At 48.3% G+C, this 18,715-nt stretch overlaps 1 pseudogene across 1 annotated transcript; it reads right to left on the bottom strand.

Moving 5' to 3' along the window:
• Positions 1-386: 386 nt before the first annotated feature.
• Positions 387-7,907, bottom strand: LOC149339491 (uncharacterized; annotated as a pseudogene). The gene is made up of 5 exons (XR_016283803.1): positions 7,636-7,907; positions 2,237-2,398; positions 1,802-1,970; positions 759-866; positions 387-542 (listed from the first exon to the last, which is right to left on the bottom strand). The product of XR_016283803.1 is annotated as an uncharacterized LOC149339491 (transcript).
• Positions 7,908-18,715: the final 10,808 nt, after the last annotated feature.

Genomic DNA, 18,715 nt, shown 5'->3' with positions numbered 1-18,715 from the left:
GAGGCTTTGGCGATGAGTGAATAAGTGTGCCGATCTGCATGTATCATAGACGCAAAGGCTATCACTTCCATTTAAAGCGAACTGAGCGGTCTTAAAGAGTCGCACAGCCCTAATATATTCATAATTACTCTAGAGTGGCATGACATGATAGCAGGCTGCTACATGCTGAAAGTCAGGGTCAGACGGTCTCTGCAGACGTGTATGTGGAAAAACAAATCAGCAGGTAGGGCAGTGGTCCATGGCATGTATGTATTCCTGCTGGGCCGCGCAAACTCTAGCGTGTTTTTCAGGCAGCTGTAACCCTCACACTAAAAATTTCTGATTGTGCAGAATATGCAGTTCCAAGGCGAAGTTAGGCCAAAAGCAATGACAACGTGTTGGCCATTTCATCGTTCCTGCACTCTACAGGAGACTGCAGTTTTAATAAAAGGCTAAATGTAGACAACGTGACTCCATGGGCCTTGCACAGCTTCAGTTCCTTGCAGGTAGTCGTATCCTTGGAATCCGCAAATACTCCCGCAGTTGCCATCCTTTGTAGTGACCTTGTAAAGAAACGTATAAATAATAAAGCATTTAATTGAATAATCAGCCTATCTATAACCAAATGCCACAGAACTTCACCTAAATTATAGACACTGCACGTTTATAAGTGGAAATCTTTTATTTTGTGACATGCCTGTTTCAACAAGTAAGCGACAACCACAAACTGTAGGAATGAAAATAGCTTATCAAAAACACAAACGCTACAGCTGGCGCACCTGATTGCTCTGGTCTGCGTGGGAAACCTGAGTGGTCGCTTCCACCCTGTTTGTTGCAGAGAAAAATACAGCAAGATCCCCCGAAGACAAAGACTCTGTCTGGCATGCCTGAAAGTGTATAAACAAGCGTATAAGTTAACTTTTACCAAGCATTGTGGAACTGCTGGACAGTGAGGCATTCGCAATGCTTGGAATTACAATTTTTATGTGGTAGACAAAAACCGAGTTAAGAATACAGCAAAATAAGCCCGGAGAAAGCTAGAGTGGATCCAAAATGCTGTCCAGCGTTTCGTCTTGCAGAATGTATTATACTAACCCGATACTCAACGCTTAATTTCTTTACGCCGCGAGTTAACACTCCCCTGTAGCTGCCAATAAGGCTACCTTTACCAGGAAGAGCATCAACTCGTGTTTCGATAAACTTTTTTGCATAGCGAAGCACTGACTGAATGAAGTATACACCTTCAAACCTCCATCGCTTCCGTACGGCAGAAGTGCGTTCAAATACGCTTTCTCGAGCATATATTCATTCCTTCTGCATTAAATGTGATCATGTCCTTACCAAAGCTGATCCGGTGACTAAGTAGTTATGGCGCTCGGCTGCTGACCCGAAAGACGCGGGTTCGATCCCGGCCACGGCGGACCAATTTCGATGGAGAAGAAATTCTAGAGACCCGTGTACTGTGCAATGTCAGTGCCCGTTAAAGAACCCCAGGTGGTCGAAATTTCCGGAGCCCTCCACTACGGCATCCCTCATAGCCTGAGTCGCTTTGGGACGTTAAACCCCCATAAACCCTAAACCAAACGTCCGTGCCTATTTAATGCTCTCTCTCTCTACCGCGATGCGCCTTAAGAGTGCAAAAATAAATTGATCGCAACAGATACATTTGTGCTAAAGCAGGCTTGGCAAATATGTCGCTTATCGTCTTGCCTTTCCGAAGCATTTCCTCGACGTTTCGTTCAACCTCCAGGTCTCCAAAAAATTCGCAGCTGCCTCATTTTGGAATACTTGTGCATGTACTACTTCCATGGAGATGAAATACCTCATCTATGCGGCTAACAACAGGCGTTGGCACTTGTAGTTTCCTCTGTTTTTTGGACAGCTCTGCAGTGACCGCATCTCTCAGCAGCTGCGATGCATCACCGAACTGGAGAGCTTGCTTTGCGCTATCTGCGCCATGCACAGCTTTCCGAGTCAAGCGCGTTTTCCTCCTGCATTGAAAAAGCACAGCAGTAGCTGATTCACAATGGACAATCATGTTGGAAAGTTTCAACGCGATTTCGCATGTGCATGTAGCAGCAACAAGGAACATCGCGCGGACAGTAGAGAAAGACTTTCGGCAAGCGCAGCGCTTGCAACTTAGGAGGGTACACATGCATGCTGCTGCTATCTTGTGGTATGCTACGCTAGCAATTTTCTCCACTATTTCTCCACAAGTGATGTGAACTTGGAATAAACCGGCCACACCAATGCTTACCTTCCTTCTCTCTGTTGATTAGCTGCCTTTTTCCTGTACACAGGCGGAAAAAGACTTGGTATATATGATGGATGAAGGCTGATTTCGCTTCGGCAGTTTCCTACAAAATGATCGCTGCAGATTCGAGTTGCTGACGTAGGTAACCATTCAGAACCGTCAGGACTGCAAAAAAAAAAAAGAGTAAAATTATTTGTGTCAGCATGTGAACCACACAAATTGGCGCGAGGTCTGCAAGAACTTTCACTTTCATAAAGCGAGCATGAAGTTTCACAAAATGTCTGAACCACTCTGTAGGTTTACTTTAAAACGTAAAATAACACTTCACTGATGCCCCAAGTCCACTTTAAAAGAGACGAACGACTGAATGCTGCAAAGCCAGTGCTCATTAAAAGGCACATGGCTCGGCCTTCGTCACTAATATCAAATTGGTCACAGGTTATTCACACCTAGGAGACTACATTTGCCCGTAGCGGCGAGCGCATATCACGTGACAGAAACGTTACGCGCGCCTAGGGGCGGCGAAGCAGTGCCGTCTGCCTCGTGGAGTAGGGTAGTTTTTCCTGTGTCAGTCTTTCTTGTGTACGCCTTGCTGTAGCGCTATTACCATTTCTGGCTTTCTTAGCGTTAGTTTGGGGGGGGGGGGGGGGGGGGGGGGGAGGGTCACTTCGCCTTAGCGACCTTTTCTTCGTGTATGTGGCAACTTCAAATGCCGTGCTCTGCGGGATCATCCCCACGTCTCGCTAGTGCTGGCCGTGTACGCCTCGAGATGTCACTGGTAGCTATTAGTGACGAATCAACCATTTTTCCCCTTCCACCAGCAGAGCAGTATCTGCTACAGGGAAAATTCCCATTCACACTCTCTCCATTAGTCAATAACGCCGACTGCAGCGTGTCGCCATTGCGAACACCCAAGAAGAGCATACTCGGATACAACTGAAGTAAGCAGCAGCAAATGCCCCGCCCCCTTCCACCATAGATTGGTTCTTGGTTTTATGGGGTTTAACGTCCTACAGCGGCTAAGGCTATGGGACGCCGTAGTGGGAAGCTCCGAAAATTTCGACCACCTGGGGTTCTTTAAAGTGCAATGACATCGCACAGCACGCGAGCCTCTAGCGTATCGCCTCCAACGAAATGCGACCGCCGTGGCCGGGATTGTGAAAATTGGTTTTGAGGAATGACGCAGTAACGGTCTCACATATCTCGATGGACACTCGAACCGCTTCGTAAGGGATGGGTTATCGTAAAGAAGGGAGTGAAAGAAGAAAGAGATGCCTATAGTGGTGTCCTCCGGAATAATTTCGACCACCTGGGGATCTCTAACGTGCACTGACATCGCACAGCACACGGGCGCCTTTTGCGTTTCGCCTCCATCGAAACGTGTCCGCCGCGGTCAGGTTCGAACCCAGGTGCTCCGGTTCAGTAGATGAGCGCCTTCACGTGACACTGAGCCACCGCGGCGCGTACCGAACCCGCGTTTTTCGGGTCAGCAGCAGAGCATCATATCCACTGAACCACTGCGACGGCCCAACCATTTATTGGATAGACCGACTGTCATGACTTCACGGTTAATCCCCGTGCGACTGCTGGTGTGACATCGCGAGAGCTTGCAAGTGCAAAGCGATTAACCGCGGATTAACCTGATTTACTGTGGCGTCGTGAAAATCTGTCAATGCCGTTTACCTGGAGGGCCTCGTTTGAATGAGACCTGCCGCTGCGCTCCTGAATTTGATCCGACTGTAGCAAACGTTTAGACTCTGAATGACAAACCAATGGCACTGAGAAAACGAAATGGAAACGCAGCATTAAGCTGGCGGCACAATGCGGCGGAGCGGTGCGGGCAACGCAAATGCGCTCTCATCGGTCTCAGATGCAACTTAAAGGGACACTGGGACGCTGAGGACGACGCTATCGATTTTTTTTTTTTTTTGGGGGGGGGGGTCAGTAAAATCCAATAGTTCGGCATTTTGTGGCTTTGTTGCCGCTTGTCCGGCAGCGAAAGGGGCACTTATTGCCAAGAGATTTAGATTAGAAGTCAAAAGACTTTTTCCCGCTGCTACGATTCAAACTCGAGACACTCTGATGACGAAATAGGAGAAGAGTGACGTAAAGAGGAGGAAACGGAAACGAGGACTCCGTGATTGCCGAAGCGATCGCTGCGCTCCCGCCTAGCAGCAACCGAGATGAAAACTACTCCCGGCCGTACACTGAAAGCATCTGTCAGCCAACGTCGCTTCGTTTATGTTTGCACCAACGTTACGATGGATCCCGCTCCCGATTACGATGACGAAGCTCAGCCAAAGGATTGCGGCCTGCATTCAGCCACCTCAGCCCCACACAGCGTGCGGTGCTTTTGAGGGCTGAGGCACCGGGTGTGGCAAAAATGTCTTAGGCGGCGAGGAGTCAGCAGCGGCGCGCTGTCACCGCCGAGCCACCGTCACGATTAATCTGTAGCGATTGGTACGTGCGTACACATTTAAAATCTGTAGTAATAGTCTTCGTAAGGCTGGTTATGCAGCCCAGCGTCTGGGTACGTTGACGAAACGAACACACCGAGCGGTGCGTTTGTAAAGTGGAGGCGCGTTGAACACCTTTTCTTCCTAGTCGCGTACAGTCGAAGCACGTACGCGCACGGGCGTACGCTACAGCTTGTCTACGCATACACGAGGCGCAGGTATCAGGTATCTGTGCATGTCAGATACCGACGCCTGTGTACGGGCGCTCGCGCGCGCGTCGGAAGCCGGGTACGGTTTACAACAATCGGAGGACCGCGGGGCTCTCGGGTACTCTTTTCTTCATGGCTTGAAGCTCTTGCAGGTTCCCCCAAGTTTTCTTGGAATCCTTGCGGCTTGGCATTCTTTCAGTCGGCTCGCGAGGGGGAACGAGTCAGCACCAGAAACATGGAGATAATGACCCTTTTCGACGTCCGTCGCAGCGCGTGCTGGGCGCGCAGGCGCTCCGTACAAGTGCTCATCGAGCTGCCGCTTCAGACACTTGGAGGTCGTCGTCTATCTCCCTTTGTAAATCGAGGCGCTTAACGAAACCATGCTGGCACGCGAACGCATAGCCGCGAAGCACTCCAAAGTATACCGAAACTCAGCTGGCTGCCTGTTGCACCGTCAAGTGCAGGTTTTCTTTGATATCGAGCCTGTTTTTGGTGTCCGTCGTGTGATAAAAGTGCACAGGTGGTTTCAAAACAAAACATATATACTTCGATATCTATCAAACACGTCTTCATGCACGTTTGTCAGCCTCGGAGATATGTGGTCCCCTTTCTCTTAGTACATCATCAGGCTTGTACTTGCGAAATTGGCCTGTGGCAGCGATACATACCTGTATTTTAGTTCTTGCTCTTTTCGACCTTACAGGAGTTTGGCTTTCCGAAAGAGTGGTTTTTATTGTTTAGGAGCTGGTATTCTATCGATACAAGCCAGCTTCGATTTCTCCTGAGTGTCCCTTTAAGAAAGCAGCGCCTTTTCCCCGTAAAAGGACCCCCTTTCAGCCAATGGCGTCGGCGTCATGATCCTGCTATAGTGTGACAAAGCAGGGAGTGGTAGATGAAAGGGGGCAATCCTTTCCTTCTTCCGTCGCTCCCTGCATTGTCACGCTAGCAGGGTCATGAAAATCGGCCTACGCCATTGGCTGGAAGGGAATCCTTTTACGGGGAAAAGGCGCTGCTTTCTTGAGTTGTATCCGACTGTAACCTCTACTGCTCTTCAACAGAGAGCTCCTTTTCGATTTCCCGCCCGCAGAGGACATGCGAATGTCTTACCCCGAAACTCTGAAAGCTTCCTTTCCTCAGTAAGGAAACCTTCACTGCAGTGAGGCCCCCTCATGTCAGTCTGAAAGCTTTCTTACTGAGGAACCCTAAGCAAAGCCGTCCTTGGTACATCCTAAGTAAGGGTTCCAGCGACTTTAAGTAAGGCAGCTCGTAGCTGCCTTCATGCGTCCTTTCGTCGCTCCTGACCCAAGAGGAATGCTTCACCTCGCTACTGCCACAAGTGACTCCGCACACTCGCGCGCGCGGCGAAACGCGACGCAAGGACGCGAGCCCGGCGTGAGCACAGCTGAGCAGGCCGGAAAAAATGGCAGCGTGGACTGACACTGACCGCTACGCGGGCGACTAGACGCAATTTTTTAACCGTGCTTGTGAATGTGCATTCGATGAAGTGTAATGTATCCTCCAACAGCTAGGTCGCTTCGCGACGCGCTGAATCCAGTGGAAGTGCACTCAGAGGAAGAATTTGCGTTCAAATTCCGCATTGGTGCGGCTCGGTCACACTTGGGCATTCGGTGGCGAGAGCGAGCGAAATCCGCCGCCGCCGAAATGTTGCCTCGTTCACACCATCCGGCGACCACGTCGCCGCTTGTTGCGCACAGAGATATGGCTAGAAAAAAGCATAAATCGACGCCCTCTATGTACCATGAGCGTATGCATGCTCACGTACGTTAAACGCAGGTATTTTGCGGAACGTTTCTCACATTCCCACTTTAGGTTCAGCGAATGCAAACAGCGACGCAATGCTATGACGATATGTGGCTATTCCCTCTGCATCTGGCGGGCAAGTTTTCCTCCCAGACAAGCCTAGTGGCGCCACCTGGTTGTTAGGACGGAAACCATTTGTGTCAACAAACCGACGGTCCTCTTAAGCCTAAAAGCGGCAGAATCGTCAATCTAAATAAAAAAAATTGGCAAATTTATCACAGATACGTTTCCTTAGCTGCGCCATAAGACGAAGCGAGAGACTGATGCCCCATTTATGGCTGGCCAGCGAACGCACTGAAAAAGGCAGTAACAACGACGAATTTAGACCGAATAGAGGGGTTCAGCTTCGAAGGGCGCGCCATTTTTGTCCCTGCGAGAATGCAACTTTCTAGTCAGCGTCCTATTGGACGATAGAAATGGGCGGAATTTTTCCGCTGGCAGAAATCTCCTGTATATTAGTATTCAATTAAATGTTTGTGCGACTAACTATTCTTTTTACTGAATAAGGGCGTTCGCGTAAAGCTTCTGAAGGAACGCTCAAACCCAGACGAGCGGCATGCGTTCCTTACATGAGGAGAGGCGAGGAGAGCTTTCAGCTGGCTTCCTACATCGAAAATTCGCGGAAAGGAGGCCTCACGTATGGTTAGGAAGACTTCGAAGGAAAGTAACCTTTCAGAATTTGGGCCTTAGTGGCTGGAGCAATTGAGAGAGCCCACTTACCAGAGACGTCTCCACATCCCTCACCGACGCGTGCTGCCCTGCGCTATTACCGCTTAAACACTGTGCCTGCAGTCATGTTATCACTATTTACACATACTGGCGCAGGGGTCTCTCTCTTTTATCTGAAAATTTTTATGCTTTCAGCTCAAACAAATCGCATCATAAATCAGAAAACGCAACCAATCTTTTCACTTACTTTACACGGCGAACCGCAGCAGCCCACGCCTGTCGCCGCTCCTTCTCATACCACTTTCCCGGGAACCGGTAGAACTTTACAGGAGGGTCTCGGCCCTGGGTGTTTCTTTTGCTGTTGTGGCAGTCCACGACGCAGCAGTACCGATCTCCGCAGCGTTTCGAAGCTCGCGGTTCCGCTTGAGTCATCGCGAAAAACAGGAAAGCTCAGCGGTCGTGCGGCGCTTACTACAACAGCCACACGTGCGCGTCCCTAGCAGTGCGCGTTGTCCCCGCGCTGCCCGTAGCTTCCGCATCAGTCCGCTAGGAGCAGGGAGCGGCGGTTGTATCGCACGGCAAATTTTTCCTCGGGCTCCCCATTTGCCCCGGGATCGACCAATTAAAGCGCGAACTGAGGACTGCCGCGCGACGCAGGCGCCGCTCCCTGCTCCTAGCGGTCAGATGAGGAAGCTGCGGGCAGCGCGGGCGCCTCCGCTTCCGCACGCTCGGGCGGCGCGCGGGCACGGCAGTCAAGCGCTGTGCTTGTGTTGTTCAAAGCCGGGCTGTCCCTGATCTTCACTGACGACACCGTCACCGTCCGAGTCATTCCCGGAAGTCGAGCGCTTTGATGTGGCCCCTTGAAATTTAGGGAAATAGCTTTGCTGTCAGCTCCATCAGCAGCGAAGTGCACACCACACCAGTGTCCGAAAACCGTACATAGAGTATTTTAGCTCAGCGAGCTTACGTCTTGCCCCACTCGCAGTCCGCTGAGGAAAGGCGCCCGAGAAGAGTTTTAGCACTGCGTCTCCTTCGTCCGTTCGAGTGAAGATAGAGCGTGTATTGTTTTTGTATGCACCAGAGCAGAGTAAAGCACAAGGAAGTTGTTTGTTGGTATGTGTTGTCGTCGACTGTAGCGTGAGTGCATGCGACTGTAATTCGCGAGTGATGGCAGCAAGTTGCCTACGCCGCCGCCTACTGCTAAGTGACCACGATGCCGAAAAACATGCTGGCGAGACGCGGCTTATGCGACGTGATCCACTTTCCGTACGCGGGCGCGATGAACGGTGCTGCGTTCAGGACGTATTTTCGATTTGAAAAGGAAGACGTACTCAGGGTACGGAGGGCCTTGGTCATACCCGCGGCGGTAGTGGAGGTCTTCTTGTATGGTGAAGCACTTGCAAGGCTTTTTCGTCTGCGAGCATGCTTTCGCCGTAGTTGCAGCCGAAGATTCGAGCTCGCTGTCGTTCGTCCTGGCTGCTGCCATACGCTCGAGCATTGGCTGGGGTCAGCAGGCGAGGGAGCGTGAGTGCCGCTCCAAACTGTTCTTTCTTTTTTTCGGGGGGGGGGGGGGGGGGCGCAGTATCGTCTCACATATATCGGCGGACACCTGAACCGCGCCGTAAGGGTAGGAATGGAGGAGGGACTGAAAGGAATGAAGGAAGAGGTGCCGTAGTAGAGGTCTCCGGAATAATTTCGACCACCTGGGGATCTTTAACGTGCAATCGCACAGCACACGGACGCCTTCTGCGTTCTGTCTCCATCGAAACGCTAGCGCCGCGGTCGGGTTCGAACGCGGGTACTCTGCGGGTAGCCCCTGAGCCACCGCTGCTTCAGCATTTTGCGCATGGCCACTGGCGTTCCCACTCGACCACGCAGCGGAGCGGGATATAAACGCGCTCAGCTAAAAGTGTCTAATTTGTCCCTGTCTCATGCTAGAAAGAGTGGTTGGAAGCATAGTCTGGAAAGGCGCCAACTCTCCTCACCCTTTCTTAGGCCGCCTTGGATGTTTGCAAGGGATTTTTTTAATATAAGAGCCCTTCGTGAACAAAGCCAGATTATAATCTCTTCTGTTTTGAGAACCAGTAGGCACATACAGACAGTATGGATGTGGGCGTAACCGAAACATCCCATGCGCAAACAACAAGGACCATTTGATAATGCATTTAGAAAGCCACCCACTTCTTTCACGAGAAATAAAAACACTCGGTGCGGCCATTGCTCATGAACAACAGTATAAAATGCATGCCATACGCAATGGTAACGTGCGTGGACACGCGCGTGCCAGCCGATAACATAGACATTTAGAATATGGGGACCCTATCAGTTAAGGGGAAAGGGGAGGGGGCCAGTGAGCATGCGCAGAACGTGCGCATGGGCACGAGGGCTCCAGTGCTCAGGGCAGTAAACTGAGAGGCGTTATTATCCTGCGCAATGTCGCCCGCTATCCCCTTAACCAATAGGGTGCCCTCATTCTAAAAGTATCTAATGATCGTAAAGACGAGGGCACTTTAGCGCTCCATGGTTACCACAGTAAGCAAATGCGATGGACTGCTGCGATGCCTTTCAAGCTGCAACGACGAAGAGCAGAGCACCTGGTAGGGTAAAGACAGATGGTCAAGTTAGGTAAGTATACACGCTTCAGAACATCAAAGCTGCCATTTTGTTTACCCGTGACAAAATAATCACACAAACGAGCAATTACCAGTGGGTGATTCATACTGATTTGAGAATGATGTATTCAACCTGCGTTTCGCTTTTCATATCACTTCCTGTATAATGAGCATCTATAAGCAAACTTGTGTTTTGTTTGGCCTGTTGGGAATGTACGAAACAAGGAAATAAACCTACAACATGTACTGAAGGAAAGAAACAGCGAAAACATGACACTTATTGATTGGTTTGGTTTTATGGGGTTTAACGTCCCAAAGCGACTAAGGCTATGAGAGACGCCGCAGTGGAGGGCTCCGGAAATTTCGACGACCTGGGGTTCTTTAACGTGCACTGACATCGCACAGTACACGGGACACTTATTGAGCTACGCTAACAATAAGATTGTGACAGATGCCGTTTCTAATTTGTACGGTGAGCTCAAAGAGTTTGCCCTAGAAGCGCAATAAAGAATATCCGTCATCGCACCATGTGAAAGCATATATTATGTGCCAATTCACAATAGACTATAATGCAGCCATTCCTACGTACTAAAATCCTTTTTACTTGGCCGAGTGCTCACAGCCAGCATGCATACCAATCGCGGTGACGCTTCTTACCCTTAAAAAATTTTAAACAAACAAAGGTGATACGTAGGAGTAAAAAAAAAAAGAGAGACGTGCACTATGCTCGCCAGACCGGAAGCAAACTGCATACACCAGTGCGGCATTAGTCATTATGCTAAGCAATTTTTAAGTTTGAGTGACTGTTAGGCTTGCATTTGTCCAGGAGGTGAGACTAAAATAAGTCGACTTTGTTCTTCGTCACGTTAAGCTTAAGCATCCCTTTTCCTGACGTTAACGCAGCAGCATGGAGTTTCATGCACTGGGGCTATAAGGCTTGCATTCAGGACGGTGAGCAAAGTAAGAAAACACACTAGAAAAGAATTGGCGATGATGAATTTTTATGGCGCTAGGGCATCAGCGGCCAATGAGCGCATGGCACTAGGTATTTTCGTTTGCTCAAGGTGGGGAAAAAGACCAATTTTCCCAACCATTTCACTCGGATTAAGCCGAGCACAAGGCCAGAAGAATCTTGCACCGATTGTATCACCGGTGGGTACCCGACCCGATGGAACAGGGGATCGAACCCCGCACCTCCCGCATGCGAGGCGGATGCGCAACCACTAGGGCACCATTGCGGTCTCTGCAAAAGAACTAATTAAAAGCTTGCAACGTTTCCTGCCCTGCAGAGGAGACGTTATCATAATTTTGGAGCCTTGGATTGTGTCCAAGGGACCCTGTAGTTGCAGCGAAATCGTCTGAAGCTTTTTTCTAACTCCTACGGTCGCGAAAAATGTCTTGCAGCGGGCGGCCATGACCCCAAAAATCGTCACCAAAATTCAAGATTTGCGAAAATCAGTCCTGCATGCGCGAAAAAGCAGTGCGCTGCTAATTCTACCGTGGTTGTAAAACGAGTCTCTCCGGCCGGAACTAGATGCTGGACGTAAGCTGGCATGCGCTTCGTTCGCGATCATTCCAGGGAAGTGCGTGTCACGCCTTTTTACTCATATTGCGCCTGTCAAAGATGCAGTTGTATTATCTTCCGATTTGCGTCGAAGAACCATTCGGCAGAAAGAGCTGCTCGGACAGCCGCGGTTAAGAGCAAGAACCGTCGTGCCTGCAACCAATCACTTGCTTGTACAATGAGGCACCACGCAGCACCTGAATGAGAATTTTATTTGGCTGCGCATATACAGTTTTGAAACTCTGGGCATAACGCAGCCATGGACAAAATTAACCGGATGAGGATCTGCAGAAAAAATTTTTGCATGCATCGCTTGCCACTCAGAGGGTACCCTATCCAACATATAAATCACGCACTCACCGTCATAATTGTGTGCTTTTAATTGACATTGTTTGCCTGGCCACGCACTAATAATAACTTTTCCTTCACCGCGACTCCACAAACTTTTGTCCACGAGTGCACGTGAGTTTTATTCAACAAAGAAGTTCGCCAGTAAATTTCAACGCTTTTACAATAAACAGCCTACACTGTCAAATATGCGCTCTGAACTAGACGTCAGCATCATAGCTCCATTTTTTCAAGACCAGTGATGTGCTTACTTCCCCGTCGTCGCGAACACAAATCCTATTCACGTGAATTTTAGCGCCGGCATTTAGCTGTCACTTAAGTATGGTTTCGCGTCAGGAGCAAGATTTCAGAGCTCGCGCTTTCCCGCGGCAAATTTGCGTATCGCGAACTTTAAAAACTGAAAATCTCACTCAACAATCCATTCACATCGTGCTTCAACGACGTCTGCCCTCATTAACTGCACCGAGACGACGTACGCGCCGGGCTTCGACGACGGAAAAAAGGCCTTCATAAAAAAGCGCACCTCTGTGTCGCGAGTACTGATGTTGTTCATCATTCTTGATTAAGCCTCCTTAGGAAGCCCCCCTCCTCGCGATGGTCTTTACAGATGGCGCAAGCGTCGGCGTGAAGTCCACGCCACGCATTAAGTTTATGTCATTGCTTATGCTGTGCTCAGAAATGACCGCTGCCCATTCCGCTTCTAAAAAAATGCATACGAACGTCTGTCGTGTTCCGCAATTATTGTCTTTAGCAGAAGGTTCCGTCGTCACTAAAAGCAGCGAAAAGGTTGCACAAGTACTCCCGAATGCGCATCGAAGCGGGTAACGGCTTTGTCCTCCAACGAGTCGGCGAGGTCTTGATACACCCGATAGATGGCGCCAGTTACTTTGCAAGCTGTCAATTTGACACCGTTTGTAGGGATGTGCGGTAAAACCAGCGAGACGCTGGAAGTTAGGCAGACACTTTCAACGTCACCAGCGTTGCCGATATCGTACTGCTGTAATCCTTCACGGGTGAAAGCTCGGCGCGCTGAATACATATCGAGAGTCTTCGATGCTTTCTCACGCAAGACGACGGCGCGTTTAAATGCAGCCAAGAATGGTTACCGATACTCGAGAAGCATGGCGAACCGCGCGGTTGAGCGACTGGGAAGTTTCGTTTTGCGACAAGGCCGCTCGGCACGGTGAGCGCGCGGCGGCCCCTCTGTTTATCTCGTATCGCCCTTATCTCAAGACCATTCTCTTGAAAGAGGAGGGACGTGTGATGCCTTTGCGCAATGACGGTGGCAATGGCTAGGTTAGATGAATGCGACAGGAGTCGACTCCAGCCAACTTTTTGAGGGGAAGAGCAGGTTTTTAGAAGCAAAGGCGTGTCTCGTCCTCTACTCTCTTGTTCGACTTGCAAGTTTCCCTCAGAAAGTGGGCTGGAATAGACTTCTGTCGCGTTTATGTAAACGGGAGTGTATTTTACCGACACTCGAAGGCGGCTGCACGGGAATGCTTAGCGTCGTTAACATCGTTATTTCCCTTTCTGCTTTTATAGCTAGGTTCGCGCCTTGAGCTGGCCGTTATTTCTGTATTTTGTCGATCCACGAATGTAGAGAGCGCAATTTTAAAGAAATAAAATACAGGTTAAGCTACGCGCGACTAAATACGGTAGTTATGTTTGAAAAGAATCTCGCGGGTCCCTTGAGTCGCCTCTCCGCTAGGCATTGTTTCGCGGGCCCCGGCTCAGAGGGCTACTGCTGTAAGAGGAGAGCAAGAGAGGGTTTAGAGGAGATGGACTTCTAAAAAAGGGCTTATCTTACACGTTTATAGGAACACAACTGAAGAACGCCAACACATCGTCCGGTCTCCTTAAGCAGTTCACAATCCGTAGGTGTCTTACTGCTGATCCTTGCGGTTTCCTACTAGCCCAGTAACTTATCTGCTCTTTGAAGATAGGACACCTCATCGCAACGTTTCCGGGAAAAGGGAAAGGGGGTGTGAGCACTCCCCCTGACTCGCTCTCGTTTAAAGCCGCTCAACCCCTTGGGAGAGGGGGTTGTTTTCGCCCCTAAGTTGCTCACGACTGTAGTCTCCACACCAACGCTGTCATCGCAGCATGTATACTTCCACAAGGGGAAGCGTACTAAGACCAATGGAGAAGAGATCATTGAACCTTGGTCGGGGACGCGTCCATTGTCCACTCTGCCCAGCAGAACCACCTATCCAGGGCCACCTAGAAACTGACACTCCCATTGAATTTGTGGGATGGTATGCTGTGGCTGCTCGTCGGCCAAGAGAGACTATTACTTCCTTCGCCAAGATTGCGCCGTTAATGCCGGCACACCAAACGGAAAACGAATCAAAAGGGTCGTAAATAACGCAATAAAAAGACAAGAACACATCCTAAGTGAAAACTAATCTGCATGCGATCAGATGGGGTGATCACGACAGAGAGAAAGAACTCTCCAGCTCTGAGTGTCCGCAATTTCCTCACCTTATTCGCCAAATATTAGCTAATCGATCAGCTAATGCGATGCTTTAGCCATTCCCGCATCGCGGAAGACGGGAGTGGGTAGTGGTGTGGCTCAATTTGTTATTATAAAGCTTCAATGAAATGTCGTAATGCCATGTGCTGCAGCATATCCCAAATTAATAAAGCTGGGTAATGAATCACGACTTGTGCGCAGCTGTGGAAAGACAAGTATTTAACACCACAGCGTGAAGGAGCTCATATCGCAGAAAATCGGGCGTCGGTGTCGTTGACCGTGAGCGCAAAATCGACGAAACATTCCCAGAAAAGCAACCTAGGAGGCAGGTGGGCCACCTAGGTCACTTGACATTTCTGTGTCATCACAAGCTGCCCACCGAATTATGAGATTATGAGCAAACTGCCCACCGTGAGTGGTGGCAGTTAAATCAATGACTGGTCGTTCGGGAAGACCAACCTGTGTCGCACAAGGCCCACCGGTGGCAGCACCTGCCTCCCCAGGGCAATGGCGCATCGCTTAACCACTGCACCACTGCGCAAGGAGTAGTACGCAAGGATCTATGAATGTAAAGTATAGAGGATGCCCAATTCTGAATATATGTGCGTAGACCTATTAAGCTATCGCGTTAAACCCTTCAGGCGAAGCCTAAGTGTCGCCTCCAATTTTTTTTGCTTACCGCTAAGCAGATTACAGCTCACATCACCAATGAAAGAAAAAATGTGAGCTTGTTACGTACTAACGAAAATCCAACTTTCTGGTACTAAAGTTGCGCTCCAGGCTCTACAAAAACGCAAGAAAAAGTCAAAGATTAGGTAGCAACCTTGCACAGATAGCTGTTATAGGTATTGCCTAAATTGCATCTGATATCATACTTTCCTGTCTGTTAGCTGCATAGGCGATAACGAGAAGACCACAATAATATGAGAGAGAGGGAGAAAGAGAAGAGGAAAGGCGGGGTGCGAGAAATTTTGTATAGGAAAACCATTTGAAGTCCCAATTCTTTTTTACGACTCCGGAAGTTCCACAAATTCAAGGCGAAGATAGGATACTCCCCCCCCCCCCCCCCCCCCCCCCGCCCCGCCCTCTTTCATCCACTGTCCGGTTTCCTACCTTGCACTGCGAGAAAGAGGTGACAGGATGTACAAAAGGGAAAGACGAGAGAGGTGTAGCGTGAGGTGCAAGGGGGTCAAGAAAGTACTTATATTCTGCAGAGTCACAATCAGTCGAGCGAGAACGACGCACTCAAGATTCGAAGATTTTGCTCTCCGTCAGTCCGCGAAGGTCGAGTGTCACTAGAGGACTGTACAGCGTTTCTCTTTCAGCGCTAAGCACAGGACGCTTACAAAACAGATTTATGAGAAAAACAACCCCTGTCTATGTCGTTAAATCTCTCTTTTTAAAATGGTCGCACTACATGGCAGTGCATGAATAACTACGCAACAAACGTTCAGTGCAAGTCACTGAAGTCTACACAACAATACGCTCAGTGCAAAATGATGATGCATTACACGCCCAATGCCAGCACTTGCGGGCGTGTGTTTGCAAGGCAACAAGCAAGAAAAACATCGCCTTCGATTTTGAAGGCCTTAAATTTCGAAATACAGAGTTGTTCCCTGAGAACAAAAATTAAGAGGTTGGTTCGTTCGCTTTACGTAATCATCTCTGTATCGCACTCTGCCGCACAAATAAACTCCTCATAACCTACCATCCACCTGGAAAGACTCAATCGACGTATCGTTCCGAGTTTTTCAAAGCAAAGTGTGCTGTACTGAATTACTTAAAGCGTACCGTATACATTAGAGCTAGTCTTCACACGGAGGGACCATGCCCCAACCAATCGTTCATAATTAAAATACGTTTCGATCCTTCTTACATTGTGAACACGACTCCCATGGTGTTGTGGAAACGTCTCTTGATTATTAACGATTGGTGAGCGCTTGACATTTCGTCATTGCTATTCCCGATGAAATGCATTTCCGTCCATGCAGCCATTCATTTTAAAATTAATTGCAGGTTTAAATTTTGATGCAGCGGTCTGCACGATGTTAGGGTTGAAAATACTTGCACTGCATAGGATAAAAGGATTGCGTGGCATTTTTTTTAATAAACGCTGTATCATCTCAAATTTTTTATCAGTCAATATGCTTCTATGCCTTAATCACCCGAATAAAATATCGCTGTTCCATTCACGAATATCTTATATAAAAAGAAACACTACGATTCACGAGTGAAATCCAGCTATGTTTGATTTACTCCACCGCTTCGAAGTGTGCTGTAACGTTCTTCACACCAAAATTACGGCCTCTATTAATTGCCTCCGCACAAACCCTCATTACAGTAAAATTATAATTTCAGTATTCAACATTTTTTTCTGTTGCGCCATTTGAAATACGTGTTTAAAGTTCCTAAACGGGGATTATTTTATTCAGTAGCGTGGCTTTTTGGGCTTGTTGGTACATAGTTCCAATACACTGTAGCGCAGCAAAAGACGAGGACACAAGAGACGAGAGACGAACACCACGAGCGCTAACTTCCAACAAATTTTATTCTTCTGAAGCTTCACATTCATACGCCAGAAAACAGTAATCACATGTGCGAACAGTACCAATTCCTCAGAAAAACGAGCTCTTTATCTGAGAGGAGAATGGAAGGTGTGCTTACACACGAGCATCCTGACCTATTAATCTTTTCGGCTTCAATGATTTCGCGCGTTACCCTTTCTCTGCTTTTTCCGAAAAGATGAAAAGCTAAGCCGAAACGATAAATAGGTCAGGATGCTCGTGTGTAAGCACACCTTCCATTCTCCTCTCAGATAAAGAGCTCGTTTTTCTGAGGAATTGGTACTGTTCGCACATGTGATTACTGTTTTCTGGCGTATGAATGTGATGCTTCATGAGAATAAAATTTGTTGGAAGTTAGCGCTCGTGATGTTCGTCTCTCGTCTCTTGTGTCCTCGACTTTTGCTTCGCTAGAGTGTATTGAATTATTTTATGTTATCCGCATAATGAGAAAAATCTTTGAATGTTTTTTTTTTCTTTTTCTCCGCGTAGTTGGGCAAGCTATACAGGGGGTTTCACCCCAAGACCTGATATAATCTTTAAAAATAGCTCATTTTTCTGCGCAACACTCTAAGCGGTGTAGTACATCAGAATACAGCTAAGACGTGCTAACTTGCAGGCTGGTTAACAAATATTTATTAGTTGTATTTTTAACTATTACTTTTAGGCTCCTTCATTATTATGAGGCGTGTAGCCCACCGTAAGTAATGCCCACATCAGATTTTAGAATTTCGAAAACGCGATTACCCTCGGCGCTGCGGCCCAAATATTTTTGGCAAATTCGATGAGTTCAGTTCGCATGAGAGGTTGCTTTCCCTGCAAGCTTCCAGGCAGCGCGTGTATTTTGGAGCGATGAAGCCAGAATTTGTTGGGCCATAGCGCCGAGGGTAACCACTTCTTCGAAATTATAAAAACTGATATTGTTGTTACCTGCGGCGGGATACATGCCACTTAATTATTAAGGAGCCTAACAGTAAGTTAACTATTCAAAATTAGTTAATTCGCCTGCTAGTTATCACGTCTTACCTGTATTCGTATGTGCTACACCAAAATTCTATGTCTAGAAAAGCGCTCTTGTAACTGAAACACCAAGTTTTAAAAATTTTGTAAAGTGTTTGGTGAAACACACTGCATACAAACAGACACCGCAAATTTAGAAAAATAACCTGGATGACTAGAAGTTTAGAGCCCAGAAGCCCTTTTCTGCTAGCCACAAAATCAAATAAAACTTTTACAGAAGGCCGAAATGACGCTTATGATCGGTGTGGCTTTTGGGGTCTTTTCAAAGCAGAGCCTTGGTTGCTTACTTCCGGGAGCAAGATACCAAAGTGTTTATGATGTTGCCAACAGGTGAGTGTGACTAGGAGCGGTAGTATATAGCGGGAAAGCCTTTTTGGCTTGGTTAGAGCAGTCCACCTTCGAGCCAATTTGCACGCACCTCTCCTAAAGTTGGATACAACTTACGAAAGAAGCTGTAAATAAAATCCCCTCCAGGCAAAGCCGTCGACCGGTTCCCATGATGTCGTGGTTAATCCCATTGAACACGGTAACGTGGCATCGAAGGGGGCTGCAAAAGCAAGGAGATTAACCACATATTAACTTCGCGTTCCAAGGCGGTATGGTGCTAAATAAAAAGACATGCCTTAATTGTCTCCCTGTGAGCACAGTTTTTTCTCTTCCTGTCTCTGTTAAATGTTAGTAAATTATCTTCCATGCGTTTTTGCAGGGGAACACAGGAACCGAATGCGGAAGAAATTACTTCCGTTCCT

Source organism: Amblyomma mixtum, chromosome 6, assembly GCF_055824585.1.
Source record: "Amblyomma mixtum isolate Tamu chromosome 6, ASM5582458v1, whole genome shotgun sequence".
Lineage (NCBI taxonomy): Eukaryota > Metazoa > Arthropoda > Arachnida > Ixodida > Ixodidae > Amblyomma > Amblyomma mixtum.
The sequence above is the reverse complement of the archived record's forward strand: the minus strand, read 5'-3'. Positions and strand labels throughout refer to the sequence as shown.